Source organism: Crocodylus porosus, unplaced genomic scaffold (assembly GCF_001723895.1).
Source record: "Crocodylus porosus isolate Cpor-Errol unplaced genomic scaffold, CroPor_comp1, whole genome shotgun sequence".
Taxonomy (NCBI): Eukaryota; Metazoa; Chordata; order Crocodylia; family Crocodylidae; genus Crocodylus; species Crocodylus porosus.
In genome coordinates, this window is record NW_017728931.1 from 133,604,500 (window position 1) to 133,624,707 (window position 20,208).

General features: G+C 46.9%; 1 long non-coding RNA gene across 4 annotated transcripts in view; it reads right to left on the reverse strand.

Moving 5' to 3' along the window:
• Positions 1-4,524: 4,524 nt before the first annotated feature.
• The window catches only part of LOC109315794, a 24,652-nt gene continuing 8,968 nt past the window's right edge, over positions 4,525-20,208 (reverse strand). Inside the window, exons 3-4 of one of the 4 annotated variants that reach the window (XR_002102615.1) lie at positions 12,381-12,485; positions 4,525-5,788 (exon numbers count right to left, since the gene is read on the reverse strand). This is a non-coding gene — a long non-coding RNA (uncharacterized LOC109315794). The other 3 variants (XR_002102614.1, XR_002102618.1, XR_002102617.1) reach the window with 3 other exon arrangements.

Genomic DNA, 20,208 nt, shown 5'->3' on the forward strand with positions numbered 1-20,208 from the left:
GGTCTGTGCACCCCACTTCAGGAGGGATGTGGACAACATTGAGAAGGTCCAGAGGAGGGCCACCCACATGATGCAGGGACAGCAAGGCAGACCCTTCACAAGAGAAGGCTGCGGGGGGACCTGGTGACTGTCTATAAACTCACTAGGGGGAACCAGAAGGGTTTGGGGGAGACCTTGTTTCCCCTAGCCCCCCCCCGGCATAACAAGGAAGAATGGCCACAAGGTGTTGGAGAGGAGGTTTAGATTAGACAGCCGTAAGAACTACTTCACGGTCAGGGCAGCTAGGATCTGGAACCAACTTCCAAGGGAAGTGGTGCTGGCTCCTACCCCGGGGGTCTTTAAGGAGGCTTGATGCCTACCTGGCTGGAGTCATTTGAGCCCGGTTTTTCTCCTGGCCAGGCAGGGGGTCGGACTTGAAGATCTACAAGGTCCCTTCCGACCCGACTTCTATGATTCTATGAACAACAGGATCTCAACCATTCACCCAGATTTCTGCATCTGCTGTGAAGACACATAAGAGCTGGCACTCTATGATCTACAAACTGGCACGTTTCTGAGCTTCAATCCCTAAAGTTTGAAAGGATGCATCAAAGTTTGTGCAAGATCAAAGAAAACAGAAGCAGTGAGGACCCTGCATTAAGACATCAAAGTAAACTGTTATTAGAAGCAGAGTTAGAAAAGAGGCTGACTCCAATCAATTGAGGGAAAACATTGCATTCAATGGAAGATCCAAAAAAGTCATGTCAGGAACAGTGACAAAGGATGATGGGGAGGAAATGAAATATAGAGTGAGTCACTGGTGGATATTACCAAAGGGATATACAGGCACCATGAAAGAGTCCCAATATGATAAAAAAAAGACTTGGGGTACATGTTACATATGTAACAGCAAACGAGATTTCTTAGTAATATCTGAATCCATGTTCCCTAACAGGCAAAAACTAGGTTATTACCATGTCATGCATAGCATTAGGTATTGTAGGGCCTGATCCTGCAAATACATATGTGCATGCTTCACTTGACTAAAACCAGTAAGATTGGGTAGGATGTGAGCTCTACTGGTTCTCAATGTTTCATTCAAGCCTTTACCATGGCAAGATCTCAACTGTACCAACTACTGCCCCACGTCTTCTAACTTGTTCTATTTGCTTTAATGTACCACCTCTCAACATGGGCTTAGAGCAGCCCATTGCTCCATCATGGGCTAGAACAGACACAGCTGAACAGCAAGCCAGCAGCGGTAATGACAAGGAGATAGCAAAGAGGCTTGTTATAGAAACAAAGGATTGGATGGGGCCTCTTTGGTCCTTGGTTCAGTCTCTTGCTATTGCCGTACCTGAGATCACCAGTTACAAAGCCTAGACCAAAACCAGCAGGCATGTCCTTGGTGAAAGCCACTGGTTCAGTGCATCCATAGCAGCCACTTCTTTTAGGAATGGAAGGTAATCACAAGATAGCATGTCAAAGCAAAGAAGAAAATGAAGAGGCATGCAGGCTGCTGAAGCCCATTTGTGACTGATGATTCTCATTCCTCTCCACTTGGAAGGGAAGGGCTTAGTTTTCTTGCTTTTGGACTACTCGTGCTTGAGATTTCCATTCTTGACATGAGGCAAGACAATAGCAGTGATCACAGAAGCCAGGTTTGAAATACACATGGCAAAGTACATCAAAGCAAGGTTTGGTCAGCCTTCCTCAGGAGTGATGTCTCAGGCTTTAGGATAGATTTGCACCTTATAGACTAACTAAATTAGAGATGTATAAGCAGCTTTTGTGAGCCTGAGCTCACCTCATCATATGCTGTGAAAAGATGCGCACAGAAGAGTGTATCAAGTACAGAGAATGATGTGAATACAAAAGACAGGGAAGGGAAAGAGGGAGGAAGGGAGGGGAGAGGAGGGAGGGGGAGCAATTTTGGGAGAGGCAAACAAGTAGTAAACCCACCCAAGGGAATCACAAAAGCTAATCCAGGACATGGGATAAATATCCATAGTCCTTGTTTAGACCATACTTAATACAATCCAGTCTGTGGATGATTTCTTGTTCCACAATTTTGCGTTCAAGTTCATTTTTAAACTTTCATTCTCTAAGAACAGCTACTTGGAGGTCAGCGATGGACTGTCCAGAGAGGTTAAAGTCTCTCCTACCACAGACTTGTGTATCAGACCTCAGCCATCATTAGGAAAAGAACAGTGACCTGAGAGGAAGCAGGTACGATAGTCCAAATTTACTTCTGGTGAAACCTCACTGACTGCCCCCCCACCCCCACCCCGCAAGTTACCTGGCCTGTTGATCTGAGAAAATATATTGAGCCTGCATTCAGTGTGAGTCTGAATACAGCCTCTTGCTATAAATGTTGTCTTTATCCTCTTGATGTAAATAAAGTCAAATCAAATGTCAAATTACAGTACAGTAAACTAACACAGAATCGTCAGCATTGCCTGCCTTTGTTTACTGCAGCTGATGAGTAAATGATGAAGGTTCACATGTTTTTTATATCTGTGTCTTTATTTCTCTTTAGGGGATCAATGGAATGTGCTCAGTCCTCTTTAGCCTAAGTGTGTATCCTGTGCTTCTGTTAAAAAGTACTTACCCATGTGAGCGTGCCATTGCCTTCCACTGGATTATTCATGGGCACAAATTCTAATTCAGGTATTAAATGTTCACCACGGTGAGTAAGTATTAGACGGTTGGGTTCACAGCACAGTGTCAAGAGGGCAGTTGGTAGATAATCACACCTTCAACTGTTGTGCCTGTGTGCATTTAATATAATCTAACTAGTACACCCCAGCATTTCTCTGCTCTCAATTAGAATGGCTGCAGGTAAGATCACGCAGTAAACTGGACCTTTATCAGCCTCTTACCTTGCAGTTACCATAGCATTTGTCATTGCTCCCATTCCAGGCACATTCGCTTTGCAGTTCTCCATGCTTGCTCCATAACGTTCTGAGCTACCCTAAGTCGTGGATGTTCCTCCTGTCTGGCCTGGCTTGGCAACAGAAGCACAAGCATCCCACTCGTGGTAAGTGAAACAAAACAGGCCCAGTTGTTCCAGGTTTGATGCAGTTAAAACACTTTTTCATTCTACTCAGGCAGTGGGAATATTCACATGAGCCCTGGCTTCGCAGGAGCTGTGACCCGAAAACAGCTGGGGCTGCCCCTGTGTAACTTCAGCCATAGCTTGGACTGCAGAACCCTTGTTGCTGATGATGATCATTAGCGTTAACGGCCTAAATCAGGTGTCGGCAGCCCCCGGAACATGCCAGAGCATGGCAGGTGAGGCCATTTTGCTAGGCACGCCACTGCTGGCCTCGGGCAGCTGCTGTCAGCCATGGAGGCCAGGCTGGTTCCAAAGGCAACTGAGAGGCTGCAAGCCCTGCTGCAAGCAGCCCAGGCCCCAGGCAGCCAGCAGCTACCCCGGTGCTGCCCCTGCAGCTAGCTGAGGGACGGACCAGGAAGCACAGGAGCTGCAGCAGGCCCGGGGCATCATCAGATCGGACTCTGTCCTGTGGTCCAGCAGCCTAGCCACGCGGTCACTCACACACGTGTTTGTGTCTGGTTCTGTGTGCGTGTCTACGGTTGTGTCTGTATCTGTGTGTGTACATGTGCATCTGCGTGTCTGGTTCTGTGGTTCTGTCTGCATGCACGTGTCTGGTTCTGTGTGTGTCTGTGTGTGCATGCAGGCACACGTGTCTGGTTCTGGGAGTGTGTACGTGCATGCGTTTGTTCTGGGTGTGTTTGTGTGCGTGTCTGGTTCTCTGCGCGTGAGTGGTTCTGCGCATGTGCACGTGTGTCTGGTTCTCTGTCCATGTGTACATGTATGTCTGGTTCTCTCCCTCTTCTCTCCTTTTTTCTCTTTCTCTCTCTCTTTCTCCTCTTTTTGTCTTTCTTTTTTCTCTTTTTCATCACAACATAATTAACAAAAAAAAATACACAACAACAAAGTATATGAAGTTTTATTTATTGTCACCAGGTTTAGAATTTTTAGAAAACCTGGTATTTATGGTAAAAACCCCCCCAGCATTTATGATTATTAACTATATTAATATGCAGTGCACCCTGCCATATACCCCTCACCCTGGTTTTGTTTTTCTCACGTGCCGGCACCTTACAAGATAGACATTGCAATTTTTTCAGCACTCTGGACAAAAACATTGCCTACCCATGGCTTACACCAAGCCACCTGTTTGGGACCAGTTGTGCCTGACCACCTGATTGGCTCCAAGATGCCAAACCTCAGGGTATAAGGGCCATCCTCCCGGAGGACGTCAGCTACTCAGTGCCAGCGGAGCTGGCAGCTCTGCCCTGCTCTCTAACCAGTTGTGAATTTGCCTCCCACTCCTGCCCTGTTTCCTGCATTCCCCTACCTCCCAGCTCCAGTCCTAATTCTTGTGCTCCCAGTCCCCAGCTTCTGCCATGGTTTCTGCATTTACCTTGCCCCCCCTTCCTAGTCCTGGCCCTTGTGTCCTGCCCTAGACTTGGGATTCCTGGCCCTGATGCTGACCTATGACTCTTCAGGCCATTTTCCCATTTCCTCACCTTAATTTGACTCCTACCTAGTTCCTGACCTCAGCTCCCAGCGCTCACTCCAAGGGCAGGTTGCCCGCGCTCCAGATGCTCATTCAGCCTCTTGAAAACCTCTAAGGAAGTAGATGACACAGTTTACCTGGCAGCTTATTCCACTGACCTACTGATGTTACAGTAAGGATGTTTTCCCTGAGACTTCATCCAAATCTGCTTTGCTGCAATTTAAACCCATTGCCTCGTGTCTTGCCCTCTGTAGCAAGGGAAAATGGTTAGTTGTTCCCCCTCTTCATGGCAGCCTGAAAGCTGCTGTTATTGTCCCCTCTCTCCAAACTAAACATTTCTGCTTCTCTCCCCCTTTCCTTGTACAACTTGGCTGTTTGAGAGAGACAGGGCAAAGATCTATGAAGCTCAACTGATTTATCTTTTCCAAAAGAAGAGGTGATTTGATTAGGGTCTATAAATATCATCTTGGGAAAGAGAGCTCTATAGGCAGCTCCTCAGTCTAGAAAAAAAGAGGTAATGGGTATGACTTCATGGCAAAATGCAGTGCTGTGCAGATACCCCAGATTCACTGTAAAGCATCTAGCTGGTATACAGTCCACACAGTGCAAGACGGTGCCATGCAGAAATACCTAAGCCCTGCCAACATGCATTAGTTTCAGAACTGGAAGCAGTATAGACATATCAGCAAGGTGTTGCCCCTAATCTAAGTAGTCACCTAATATGCAGTACTGTACTGATGCATCTGTATGCCTTCTGTTTGCAAAACTAGCATACGTAGATCAAGTTCTGGCCTAACACTGTCTTGCACCATATAGACACACCCAGTGAGACCAATAGCTGGAAGCTGTAGCTAGAAGATTTGGACTAGAAATGAGGTGCAGTATTTTTTGCATTGAGGGCAACAAGCCCCTGGAACCCAGAGATGTAATGGCTTCTGCATCACCTGCTGCTTTTAGAGCATTTCTACAAGGCTCGGGTGGCAGCTATGGCTTGGTGCTGCATTTGCTGGGTAAGGTGCGGTTTGCAAGGGTCACAGTTTAAAAAGCTGACACAGATCCTCAGCTGTTCCTTATCAGTGTAGCTCCACAGAGTTCACTTTACCTCAGTGGAGAATCTGCCTTTACTTTCACTTGTAATAGTCTTAATGTGGTCATCCCTGGCCCACAGTACAGGACACCATCTGAACAGCTGTTCTTCAAGGAAGCACCAGACTTCAAGATGCTCAGAAGAGCTCCATCCCACCCAAAGGATACATGCATCTCTGCATAAAGATATACAGGATCAGTCTAATTAGTAAACACATGACTGTATGCAGATGTACAATTTGGGTAAGTTAATCTCACCAAGAGAACTGTTTAATTTCCTGACTTCTCTGTCTCTAAGGGCATCACCTTCCTGACTGCACAACCTTATGAGCATAAACTGTGCCAAACCTCAGTGCATTAACATAGATTTTGCATTTAATATCTATTACAGCAATGAGCTGGAGCACCGCTCCTCATCTACCCTTTATTGAGCGTGATCGATTGCTGGAGATCTTTCATTTAACATTTCAAAAGCCCCTTGGGGAAGCAGTCTCATCTAGTGGTTAGCACACTGCCCAGCCCCAGCTCAAAAGGGGACTCCTCCAGGCCACCTGTAACAGCAACAATGTAACCCACTGGCTGCTGGTCCCTGCCTGGACTCCTTGGAGCTCCAGGACAAACCAGTGGCCAAAGAATGAGGACTGGCCATTGCATCTCTTTTTTTCTCTTTCCCCCTTTGCTTCTTAAGCCCATCATTAAGTCTTTATCCCTCCATGACTTCTTTCTTGATTCCTCTCCTGTTGCCTCCAGCTTGGCAGAAGGTTGTGGTGTGTGAGCACACATGCACGAACTGGTGCCATTTACAACTGACCCAGTGCTGGTCAGTTGCAATTGCAGATGCAGTGGCGATGTTAAACACGGTGGCATGAGTAGGAAAGCAGTAAATCTGCATGAGCTGCTCACGGCAGTAGAAGCATGTTGCAAGGCTGCAGCAAGGGGAGGCTGAGCATACGTCATATGGTTTGCCCTCATTTCTTCCTCTCTTTTCTCAGCATTCCCCCTTTCCTGGACTACCTTGGCCTTCCAAAGAAGCCTTGGCCCCATTGAAAGGGGTCTTCCCTGAGAATTAGCCTGACCTATTGTGCGAGAGGCTGAGGCCTGCAGAGGATCACTGCTAGTTGGGGAGCACTCTTCCTGAGTTTTCAGTAACTTTTGCTTGTGCTCCTGGTTGAAAATCCTGTCTCTAGCCTCTCGCAGTTCCTAGTCAAGCCACTACGTTACCAGTTGTTCCAGTCAGATAACAAAGCACTAGAGTCTCAGAGTAGAGACTCAAGGACTCTAGTGAGGGAAGAACTGCATTACTCGAATTGAGGACATAAATATATAATCACTCTGAACTTTTTGTTTATGAGCAAAGTCATTTGCTTCAACCGAGGAGAAGGAGTTCTGGGAACTCCTCCATTTGCTATGGAATAAATACCTCGGCCCTATCTGTGCTTTGTAGCAGGCGCCGCACCGTGCCAGTGAGCTCCTCTGCTGGGCTGAGACACGGCCCTGTTTGGAACAGGACTTATTGCAGTAAAACATATATTCATGAACAACTGAGCAAGTAAGAGCTGAGGTATGTGGCTCTTTAAATGGCCTGGATACTAAGCTCCCAACTACATTATTAACACAATCCTGATCAAGGGGCTTTATTTATTGCACCACATTTATGCCATACTTAATTCATCCTGTGCCAGGGGGCTTTGTTTAGTCACCTAGGGGGCTGTGAAGGCATCCCCCAAACTTAGTATCTGGATTTCCTTTTTTTTTTTTTTTTGCTGCCACGTTAAGCATCACAGATTGGCCACTGCTACTGGTAGGATGATGGCTATATGCAACTGAGTTTTTAGGAGGGCTAAGAAAATTCTGGAATATAGATGTAACAAGGTGTTGGGTTCCCTGGCCACACATGAATTCATATGTCTGGCCTAGCAACAGAAAGTACACATAAACTGGTATGGCTATGTACAGATATTCAAAAAGCCCGAGCCTGAATCAATTCGATCTTTGCAGGTTAGTCTAACCTGCGTAGATTGAACTTATTTGCATGTGAACAGACATTCACTTTTGATTCTGGAAATGCAGCCACATGCCTGTGGTGGCTCAGGCCAGAAGCCAGGGGGTGCTAGATTGAGCCCTCCCTTCCCTTCAGCAGCAGCCTCAAGGCTGGAGGGAAGCTGACCGGGGGGCGGGCAGGGGGTGGCCAGGCCCCGGCAGGCCACTAAGTACGATTGGGGAGGGGTTTAAACCCCCACCTGGCCTGCAGGGACCCCAGCCAGAGTGTGCCTAGAGGGGGAAGGGGGAAGCAGCTCTTGCCAGGCTTGTCCCTGGGGCAGTGTGGGGGTCAACATAGTCAGACATCAGCCCAGGCAGCGCCTCCGGTGAAGGAGGCAGGGAGGAGGATTAAACTCTCCTATTTTCCCTCTGTTTCACCGGCACAGGGACCCCAGCTGGGCTTGGCCCAGCTTTCTGTCCTGTTGGCTGCTCACGCAGCAGGGGGCATAGACAGAGCCGGCTGGGCAGCAGCCTCAGAAGAAGGTGGGGGCACAGACGGGGATTAAACTCCCCTGTCTGTCTCCCCTGTCGGGCACAGGGACCCCAGCCTGGTCTAACCGGCTTTCTACCCCACTGGCCACTTGCACGGTGGGGTGTGTGGCCAGAGCCAGCTGGTATGGCCCTGCAGTCTGCCCGCCTTGCCCGGGACTGCAGGGCTGAGCCAGGCTGGCCCACAGACACTGCTGAGGGCAGGTGCAGAGGGGCCGGTCTGGGTTGGGCCACAGGGGCAGGGCTGGCTACAGCTCAGGCTGGGGCCACGGGAGTTGTGCACCTGGATTGCTCCTAGCTCCCCACACCCAGCCCAGGCCAGGCACTGTCCCCCAATCCCAGGATGTTTTGCACCTCCCCTGCAAGCCCCACCTTGTGGGGTGGGCAGGCTAACTTTGGCCCAACCGGTCTGCTCTAGCCAAGCAGGGAGGCATGCTCTAGTCTCTCCACCCGGCTTCTGGCCTGAGCCACTGCAGACATGTGGCTGCGTTTCCACAATCAAAAGTGAATGTCTGTTCACTTGGCAGGCGTTAGGGTCCTGAAAAGTGGAGCTCTGCTCAGTGGCACACTTTCCAGCCAAACCAAATGAGTCCTTTTAGCCTGAGCCCAGGAGTACTAGTGAGCTCTGAGCTAGCTATTTTGCAGGGAAAGCATGTTGAGTTTTTTATGACCAGAATAGGACCTGTAATTCTCCCACTGAAGAACTCCCCTGAGGGAAGCAACAGTGATCCTGTTGCGTACATGCTCTATAGCGTTTATTTTCCTCCCAAAGTTACCCATGGTTGCATAGACTTGGCAGCAGGGTATGTTGGATGAAACAGAAGACCAGGAACTGAGAGACCTGGATTCTGTTTCTAGCTCTGCTAGCGACCTTGGGTGAGTGACTTGTCTTTTCTCTCCTTCTTTTCTTCCTCTGCAAAATAGGAATGAAAACCCCTTCTAGAAATTACTTTGAGCTTGCCGAATGAAAATGCCACGTAAGTGCTAAGGTTAATGCACAAACAGACCTTTCTGGTGTGGTGCCCTTCTAAATACAGCACAGGTTTACTAGAGAAGCCAGACAGCTTCTTCCCGAAACAAATTGCTCTTCAACTATTGCCATCTTGTGGCGTCTGTGACCTGTTACTTGTTCCTTTTTATCTGCTAATGGTGCTAGTGCACATCAGAAATGTACACAGGCAATTTTAAAATGAAATGTAAATGAATTAGAAATGCCTACAGGAGAGTTATTAGCATAAATCCAATCAAAGGGCTTTGTTTAACTCGTTAAAAATGACTAAATATTTAGCAAGTGTGGGTGGGTGAGGTGATTCTTGCTTACACGACACAAGTTTTAGACCCAACGCTACCTCCAATATCTGAAATGACTGAACTTATTAGCAATTTTCTCTCCTGAACTCTGCCTGCCTCGGCTTGTAACTCATTGTAATACCACCGCATATGCAAGGGAACAGCCTCTAAAATATTATCATTGCTTCTAATAATATTCAGCTCACATGGCTATGAAACCCTGGAAATTTAGACTTTAAAGGGAAACTGAAAACACCCTAGATGTTGCAGGGTGACTCTGTGTAGTGCGTGATCAAATCCAAATAATCAAATGCTACTTGCCTTACCCCTGGAGCAGTTTCCTTGGCCCAGATCCATAGCTGAAGAAACGCAGTAGAGGGTGAGCCTAAGGCTGGGACAGACCTGGGGTCAGTTCTCTCCTTTGCCATACACTTCTAGCATGACTTTTGGCATATCATGCAAGATTTGTCTAGACACGGAAGTCATGTGGTTTTAATCATACCATGCAGTATGAGAATTAATTTTTCCAGGCATAAGTATACCAGTATAACTGCATCTACACCAGCACTTGTATCATTATAGATATATAACCCCTCATGCTCCTAAATGACATAGCTGTATAAAAGTTGTGCATAGAGTGCATCTCTCTGTCTGGGGTCCCCATCTGTATCAGGGATAACAACACAATCCTGGCTTAAAGCGGTATTCGAAGATAAATGTGTTAAATGACTATTAGGTGCTTTGATGCTGTGGTAATGGGGGCCATATACATTCTTTTACTTGTCTGGATATTAAGGGAAACAAGATTGGGCCCCACAAACTGGACTATATAAAGTTGGTTAAAGAGAGAACCGGATGTTGATGCCAGTTGCACCCTGACTGATTCTTCTGGCTTTAGCCTTACTCTAGCACTCACAGCCATGTCAGCAAGGAGAAAATCAGGCATAGGGTAGGATCATTCTTGGCAACATCCTTGCTTTCCTCAGAACCTGAACCTTGTGAACCTTATGAACATGAGCCTTCAATGTGATGCTGCTGCTGGTAAAGCGAGCAAAATGCTGGCTTGCATCCATAGATGCTTCTCAAACAAATCCCAGGACGTTGTTCTCCCCTTGTACTTGGCCTTAGTGAGGCCGCAGCTGGAGTACTGCATCCAGTTTTAGGCTCCAAAATTCAAAAAGGATGCGGAGAAGCTTGAGAGAGTCCAGAGAAGAGCCACACACATGATCAGAGGTCAGGAAAACAGACCTTACGATGACAGGCTGAGAGCCATGGGGCTCTTTAGCCTGGAAAAGCACAGGCTCAGGGGTGATCTGATGGCCACCTATAAGTTTATCAGGGGTGACCACCAGTATCGGGGGAATGTTTGTTCACCAGAGCACCCCAAGGGATGACGAGGTCAAGCGGTCATAAACTCCTCCAAGACTGTTTCAGGCTAGACATAAGGAAGAATTTCTTTACTGTCTGAGCCCCCAAGGTCTGGAACAGCCTGCCATCGGAGGTAGTTCAGGCACCTACTTTGAATACCTTTAAGAGAAATGTGGATGTTTATCTTGCTGGGATCCTATGACCCCAGCTGACTTCCTGCCCCTGAGGCAGGGGGCTGGACCCAACGATCTTCCGAGGTCCCTTCCAGCCCTAATGTCTATGAAATCTATGAAGCCCACTGGACTTTCATGCTGTTTTAAGGCTAGGGACAGAAATTGCACATAAACAGGTATAAGTGATTGGAAACTGATTCAAATCTGTAACACAACAGAAGTTCAAAGTACATAAACCACTTTCAAACTGGCTGAAACCGGTTTAAGATAAACCTGGATGGATATACTATCGCACTTAACTTATTTAGGTTAAATCTGTTTCTTGAACTTCTGCCCCAGATGCCCTCCAGGATGCTTTGCACCTTTCCCACAAACCCCACCTTGCAGGGTGGGTGGGCTAGCCTTGGTCCAGCTGTCTGCTCCAGCCAAGCAGGGAAGTATGCTGTAGTGCCCCCCACCCCAGGCTTCTGGCTTGGGCTGCTGCAGGCATTTGGCTGCATTTCTGGAATCAAAAATGAATGTCTGTTCACTTGCTTATCGGTTCAATCTATGCAGCTAAGATTAACCTGTGAAGACTGAATTGATTCAGTCTCTGGCTTTTTTGATTGTATGTACTTAGCCATACTCTCTACAAAGTAGAGAAGGATTTTGGCTAGAGAATTTCCTTAGAGTTGTTTAATTTGTTTAAACAGCATATTAATTATGTTGATGCGCTTGGAGGAGAGAGGGGAGGAAGCAGCTTCTCCAGAAAGCTATGCTATAAAGATCTGAATGTGTAGGAGTGACAGTGGCAGGTAGCAACTTGACTTTCAGGATGAAAAGCTGTTTGGGGCCAAATTTTCCAGGCTGAGTAGCTGGGCTGCTTGGAAGTTGGAAAGAAGGAGACCTCAGCTCAGGGTATACGGTATCTGCCAAATCCCCCTCCAAGTTACTACACACTAGGATAACCTCACACACCAACTTTGGGTAACCACAGGATCTACCCTGAATGCTGCCCCTTGCTCCCTAAATGCTGCCACAGAGGGTCCTCATGGATAGGGGCTCTGTATTACAGCATGGATGCTACGCTGAGTCACACCTCACTCCTTTACTCAGAGGAGTTTGCATCCACAACACCAGGATTTGCTTTTGACATCCCATGCATAAATGTGTAAGAACAAAAGTGAGAAGCCATGTCAAAGCCCTTACAACCCCTGCAGTGCTTGGGCTTTGCAGAAAAAAAAAAAAACAGCTGTGTTACTTCAGAAACTCATGCTAATGCAAGGTACATATTCAGGCTGCATTACTCTTAAGCAAATTAAATATCCATGAAGACTAGGATGTAAAGAAGCAGCCAGTCCCCAGAGATACAGAACAAGCCAGCCCTTCAACAGAATATTCCAGCTCCTTCCTGGGGTGGTTTCCACACCTCCATTCTCAGCCCCTGGTTCCCAAGAGAAGCATCACTTGTAAAGGTATCATTGGTTTTTCTCTGCTGCTTTTCTAACTCCTTGCTTCTTGAACGTGTAAACAGCTATCAAATAGCAAATGAGAGGAGGAAGTCAGGAAAAGGGCAAGCCTGCTATTATATTGTTTTCATTAGTATTTTGAGCTCTTGTCACATGTATAGCTTCCCCCCCACCATACCATTCACCACATTTCTTCCACTTTGCATGATACTGTAATTTGACTTGGGAACAAATGGTAGAATCACTCCTTGCTGTGAGTGCAACTGCTAAGAAACCTTCATGGAAAAAAAACATCTCCAGAGCCACAAAGTATGCAGTGTCTATGCCCTGCCTTGCTCAAAACATGCAGATCTGTAACCTGGGCCAAATGCACATAGGAGAACAGCATGCTCCAAACCAACCACAATGATGAAGATTTCTGCATGCTGAGTCCCCAGCACTGTAGGAAATACTCCACCCAATGAAGCATTGGGAACCCATCAGTGCCAAGCCAGTGGGACTGCTGAGATGTGCTGACCGGGTTGCCCTCCCCTTCCTACCCACTTAAGCAATGTTGCTCCCTTAGCAGAAGGGAGGCTGAAGCCATTTTCGGAAGCTGCCAGTTCTTTCCTTGTACATCCCTAGCATATGATCTGCATGCGCCCAGCACACAGCTATATTCTGGGAAGTGGCTATCTCCTCCTGGCACTGTGGCTTCCCACAGCTATAATCTCTCTGTGATTCTTGATCAGCCCTCCCAGCTCTCAAATCAAGAGATGATGGTTTTTTCTCTACCGACCCAACCAAGATCAGGAAATTGTGCCTCATCCATCACTTCCAGCAGTAAGATCAAAGAGTTGCTGAACAGGACCAGGCTTGTGCATAGTCTAGTTCTCCAAAGGAAAGTGGAGTCCCACCCTGGACAAAAACAAGCCTACAATTCATCATAAGACAATGGACTCTGAAGTGGGAAGTGAAAGGGGTTCCAGATATAAACAGATCGGAAACAGAGGAGGAAACAGTAATAGACTCCAGCAATGGAAGAATGTGGATGGTTTAGAGATGCAGTGTGTGGACAGACATAACAATTAAGGTGTTTCAAAAACCTCTGAAATGATTCAAATGGCAGCCACACAAAATGTGCAACCCCTTTGGAATGTTCTAAAACGGGCTGAAATGCTCCAAAATGGCACCTCTTTACAGCAAATACTCTTTGGGGGTGTTTCACTTTTGGTTGTGGGTGAATGGAGGGTGGAGGGAGACTGGGGAGAATAGTCTGCTGTCCAGCTGCTGAGTCCCACACCAGGTCCCCAGTGTGACCCCTACACTTTCTGCTGGGACCCCTTCCAGACATGGAGCTAGGCTTACCCCTCCAGCCACCCATGCTGACTCCTAGAGCCCCACTACCACTGGAGCTGGTCCCTCCAGCCCCATACCCTTTCTTCTCTGCTCAGCTGAGAGGGAGAGACAAGTTAGAGGAGATAGAAGCTCAAGTGTCAGAGTCCTTGTTTTAAGCCTGGGGGGGTGGGGTTCCTGCCCCCACCCCCCCTCCGCTTACCTGTCCTCTCTGATCTCCCCTCTACCTTCTGTCCCTGCAGGTTGCTGCAGCGTGCTCTATGGCCACTGGCTGATGCTAGAGAAGGCTGCAGTATTTTGAAACATTCCAGCTGGGAACGGCACAGGGGCGTATATGTGTCCCCTGGCTAAAACATTTCCTTTATGAAACATTTCCAAGTGTATTTCACTTGGAAACGTTTCAGTTATTATGTCCGTCTGCACTTGCAAGACTTTTTATATTTCAGGCATGGGTGACTGGTTGCTTAAGTGCTGTAGAAGGGTGTAGATGGCCTTGAAGAATGAAGTATGCTCTCTATGCTATAGCCACAAACCAGGCAGTGTAATACCATTTCTGCATGTTGTCCCCCTGAATCCCTCTGGCTGTAACTGAAGAAAGACTACTCTTAAAAAAGTGGCTCATAGCAGGGGCAATTGCCAAAAGGGATGTTTGATATGTTGGTGCTGGCCACTCATACTTGCACTCCTCCACTGGGTACTATTCTCAGACCAGTGATCAATGTGGCATGGGTTTGGTGGAACTACTATATGATAGGAATATTCTCTGGTTGCCACTAAAGTGAATTTGAGCCAGTCAGAGGTGGCTATGCTGCAGCCTGCATACTTAAGAGAAACTAGAGATCTACAGTGCAATTCAGAATGGCCTTGTTGTCCAGGGTTATGTTTCAGAGACAAACAAGTCCCCACATCTCCATCTGGATCACAGCAGCTTGATGGACTATTACATAGTGGGATCTATCATCTCTGTGGGACGCCTGTCCCTATTAAGCAACTGTGTGTTTGAACCTCCTCCATTTTATGCAGACCAGGTACACCCTAGTGACTTTTGGAGAGTTCCCAAAGCTTGCTCATCTCCAAAGAAGATAGCCTGACAGTTAGATGTAATGGGAATTTTGGCATTCCTAAAGTTTACTACAGCAGCTGGATAAGACCTTAATCCCAGATTCTCAAAAACATTTATTTAGCTCTTATTTAGGCACATAAACACCTTTGAGACTCTGAGCCTTAATCCTGAAATAGAAAAAAAATAAACGTACCTGTGCCTGCTAGCAGCAGATATTAATGCTCAGTCTTGCTGCTGAGGAAATTATCCCCACCCATTTAAGCCAGAAATAAGTCAGGGAGGGCATCTTGGGGGTGTCCCACACTGCTACTCTTTAGCAGCCCAGAAACCAAAGTTTGGAATAAAGGACCCCCGAGTGTCCCCTACTGCTTCATTTCCAAGGATGAAATATGCAGTGGGTGAGTGGGCCTGTTTCCTCAACCGCATAATTAATCTACCCAATGGTTTTTATAGAGATGCTGATGACCTACAACCTTTGTTCACAACCAAGCTCCCACTTATTTCAGATAGCATGACTGAATGTCACGAACCTTTGTGTTCTCAAGTTGAGCACCCAAGAAAGGAAGCACCTAAAAAGCAAAGCTCACATATTCAAAGTGGCTTTGAGTAACTTGCCCAAGTCCCACAGCTAGTCTATGGCCAAAGTGGAAAGACAACCAGTCTCCTGCTTGCCTGGCCTGTGTTCTGATAAGGAAGATGCACAGGCAAGCATCCTCTCTGCACGGGGACAGCACATGGTATCCGCATCACTTAAGCCCTGATGGAAAGCAGAGAGGAATAAAATAGTACATAGTTCAACATGGACAAAATTTTCATCCTATGTGTGTAGTTAAACTTAAATGTGACAATAACTGCAATCTGCAGCTACTGTGTGGGTTTGGCAGCTGCAAAAATAAGAACAATCTTGGACGGAGGGTAAGTAGGAGAACTTGCCAAAAAATCATCTGAAGCAGGTGGTTCCAACTTGCAGAAACTCAATTTATATTCTCAAATGACTTGCTGGAAGCTGTGCACAATTACATAAAGAAGCCCAATGCAGGCAAGGCAGATGTTTCAGTGAATGCCAGCCGCTGGAATATAATAGCTCGCTCAGTTCTATTGCACCCACCACTTGAGATGGTAATTCAGGAAGTCAGTGTTTAAGGTTCATCCCAAGGGAGCTCAAGACTCGTATCAGGTAGCTACAGGTCTGCTTGGACTGATTCCATGCCCTGCTTGAAACAAAAGGGGACAATAGTGCAGTAACACTTGCAAAAGTTGAGGCTTCTGCATTATTCACAGGCTCCAGATCCAGAGTATTGATCCAGAAAAAAAATATATGCTGCATGGGCTCCATGAATTGAAAAAAAAAAAATTTTTTTCAGCAGAGCAGCATACTAAAAGTGCTACAGATCAGATTTCCCTTCTCACTCCTAATGCTTCTGTTTGCAAAGTTACAATCAAGGCTATTTGGGAAATAATACAGGGAGTACTCTACAAAATTTTATAGTGGCATAGAGCTACATTGATCAGGGGAGTAATGAGGTATGATTTGTGACCAACACAGCTGTATCTGCCAGAGATACTAGTGTGGATGCAGTGTTACTATCAGAATGACCCCATTCCTGATATAGCTTAATTTAGTTGGGGGATGAGATGGGAACTGGGAGGGGGAAAAAAACCCCTATACAGCAGTAGTATAGCTTTGCTAGTATAAGATGCAGCCACACCTAGGGGAGTTTTGCTGGCAGAGTATCTTGCATAGCAAATACCACTAACATGCTCCTAGTGTACACCTGGTCAAAGTATTTTAGCCTGGAACCTAAGCTCCTGGTATATTAATGCCTGGAAGATAAAGCCAGTATCAGAGAAACAATGCTTAACAGTCAGCACAGAAGAAATCCTCCTGAGTCGCTTGTAAAGTTAAAAGAGAAAGTTCCAAGGTGAAATTATGGAAGATGAAAAACACTGGACGGATAAGGAAATATAAACAGAAGAATAGTCTCACAGATAAGGGTTGAACTAGATGACCACCTGAGGTCCCTTCCAAACCTAATTTTCTATGATTCTATTCTATGATTTTATGTAAGGAACTAGGAAGCAGGTTACAGAGGCAGACACCAAACCAATTAAAATGACAGGGGGTAGGATTACCCTCACTTCAGGAAGGGAACAAAATCTGGTCCTACCAAACAAATAACGTGGTGCTGGATTTACTGATCTACTTAGAACTTAAATTTTAAGCACATACTGAAAGGTTTGGATGAAATGGAGCCTATAAAAGAAAATAAGATTATGTCAAGCAATATAACTAAAACATTGTGACTGAAAATCTGGAAACTAGAATAGTGAAATATCAGAAATTCTACAAATGCTTGCTTAAATTGCTTTTAAAGCAACAGCTTTCATTTATATTTGAAATTAATACGCTGCTTTTGACAAGATTCACTATTCTCTAAAAAACACACAACAAAAAAACCACAACCACCATTACCTCTTTTGATCCGAGTCATTGGCCAAAACTTGAGGCCTTGCAGATTGCTTCTGTGAAAATGAGAAACTGAGGAGGGAGGCCAGCATTTAATTGATGTAATCGTATCATTTACAGAGACTATACACAAAAGTCCAGTTTCCCTAACACAGCAGGAATCAAAATGCTAAGGACCCTTGGCCCACAATTCCAAGCCCTTTTCCAGTTAACACTAAACCCAGTAGCACGTTCATTCTCTCATGGATCATCTACATAGGGGAATTACTGTGAGGTCATTGAGGGTATGCATTCATAGTACATTTGCTACCTGGCATTAATTCCCCATGAGGAATTGGCAAGTGTGGGGAAGATTAATCCACTTGCAAGATGTTCAGTGCACATAAACCAGTTTGAAAACGGTTTGAGATAAGCCTGGTTGAATGTAGTATCGGACGTAACTAATTTGGGCCAAACCAGTTTAATGTCTGTCCCAGACCCCTTGCTGGTTTAAGCTAAACCAGACTCCTCCAGCATCCCAGCATGCTCTCTGCTCCACCGCAGGCCTCTCTGCTCCACCGCAGGCCTCTCTGCTCCCTGGCTGCAGCTCCAGAAGACTTGCAGGCACAGCAGGTCTGCCTGGCTTCCTCCTGCTCTTCACCTCCCCTCTCCACTCCCTGGTAAACAGGGATCCCCCATCCCCTCTGCCTTCTGCTAGCTAATTCTGAGGTGTCTGCATACCACATGCTGGTTATGGTCCATGCTGTGGCAGACAGTAGTGTCGATTTAGGGCTTTTTGGAGCCAAATCAACAGCTCAGCTGGTAATGTCCTTCCCTTCCTTCTTTGTTTAAGAGCTTAAACTAAGGAGAGGCTGTTTTGTTTTTTGATGGGTAATAAATGCTGATAACAGAGATGATAAATGCTGTTATCAAGGAGGCGGGGAACCCCTCCCTAATCCTACAAGGGCCGGGCCATGCCTCCCTTAGCTCAGCCCTGTGCAAGGGAAGGGAGAGCTGCTCTAGCGCCCCACCCCCCGGCTTCTAGCCTGAGCCACTGCAGGCATGTGCCTGCATGTCTGGGATGTCTGTGTGGTTACCAACTGATTTAGCTTAGCCAGGTTAGACTAACCTGCAAAGATTGAATCAATTCAGGCTCAGGCTTTTTGAATGTCTGTCCCTAGCCTTTGAACTTATTGCTCCAGAGTTTATTGTTCCCAGGCACACTGTTTGCACGTGTGTCTGGCAATGATGCACGCTGAGTTGTACTGGAGCAGCCGTGGCTGGCAGGGAGCCCAAGGGGTCAACCTGCCAGCCCAGGGCTGCTCCAATTCAGCTCTGTGTGCTGCAAAGGGGCTGGCTGAGGCATGAGGGTGCTTTAATATAGGGCTAGCCAGCAGGCAGCCCCAGCACTGAAGCAGTTGCAGCAGTGTCTACACATGTGCTGCTGCGGAGTACAAGTACTATCCCACTGCAGAGTTAATTTAATTTACTCCTGCCTCCTAATTTACTCCACGTGATTCAACCAATAGGGGTGCACAGGTAGATGTGCATTTACTGTGCAACTAATTAGTTTGTCGTGCAGTAAATGTCTCGCATAGACATGACCCTAGAAAGGCAATACTGAGTAGCTAGGGGAGTATAAATTTATAGCCTTGCTTGATTCACCACATAACTTCCCAGCATAAACAAGCCCTTCACTTCATCTCAGGGTCATAAACGATACCTGCAGCAGCCTGGTACTGTCTCCTACCAGCTCTGTACAGCATGTTTTGGGCAGTAGCTCCTATTATTTCAACTACTTGTTCCGTAAAGGAGATTGGTTGTCTCGCACATTTTAACCTGAAACAAAGGCAGTGGTTATATACTTTCAATTAAGCTTAAACCAGCCTCCTGGCTAACAGAAGCTTTGTAAATAGTTTTTAACTGAAACCCACCATTTTAATTCAGGGGCTTCTGTCACTGTTATAGCGAGGGGCCCAATGCTTTGTGGGGGGTTTTCCGACAAAGCCTGCCTGTGGCCGAGGGTGGGTGCGAGCTACCAATGGGCCAAACAGCCCCCGAGCTGTTGGGGTGCCCTGGTCCTTCCCTCTGTGGGGGCAGTGCCCCCTGGGTGGGTTGCCAGCAGCTGGGTGCTTTGTGCCCCAGCTTGGAGGCAGCACCCAGCCGGATTCAACTCTTCCGCAAGCCTGCTAGGGCTTCTAGCACTTTGTGCACTATGCCCGCCACCTCGGACCAGCTGGGAACAGGTTGGCTTACCCCTGAGGCAACACGGAGAGGCAGAAAGGCAGCTGGGTGTGCTAGTAGCCAGAGAAGGCAGTAGGAACGGTATATGGGGTGCTAGAAGCTCACTGGGCCCAAGCTTCCCCAAGTCCGCCTGGGCTTCCAGCACCCTGTGCACGGTCCTTGCCGCCTTCTCAGGCCGCCAGCACGCCCAGTGACCTCTCCCATGGCCAGGGAGTAAGCTGTCAGATTAAAGGCTGCAATGTTACAAGTAGCAACATTGCAAACTAAACTACATGGGGATGTGGCTTAGTTTGCAATGTTGCAAACTCATCTGAAACCCCCAAACTTTACGGACCTGCATTGCGTGACACTATTAAGCCACAGAAAGGAAATGTTTGTCACATGTACGTGGTGACAAAGCGCTTGCCCACAGTTGCTGAACTCAGAATTTTAGCGGGACACTAAACACTGGCACATGTTAGAATACTCCAAGAACCCGTTTCCTGTCTTGTGCACAGGATGGACTGTCAAACCTCACAACCTCACAACACCATCCTGGGGAGTTCTGGGGAAATGTAGTTCCTACTGCATTCACTGAGCTGGGTCCTACTGGGTTTTCCAGGGCATGTTCTTGTTCATATACTGGCCCAAATCTGCCTTACTTGTGTCATAGGCAGATCCAGGATTTTTAAAAAGGGTGACCATCACTGCAGGCTGTAAG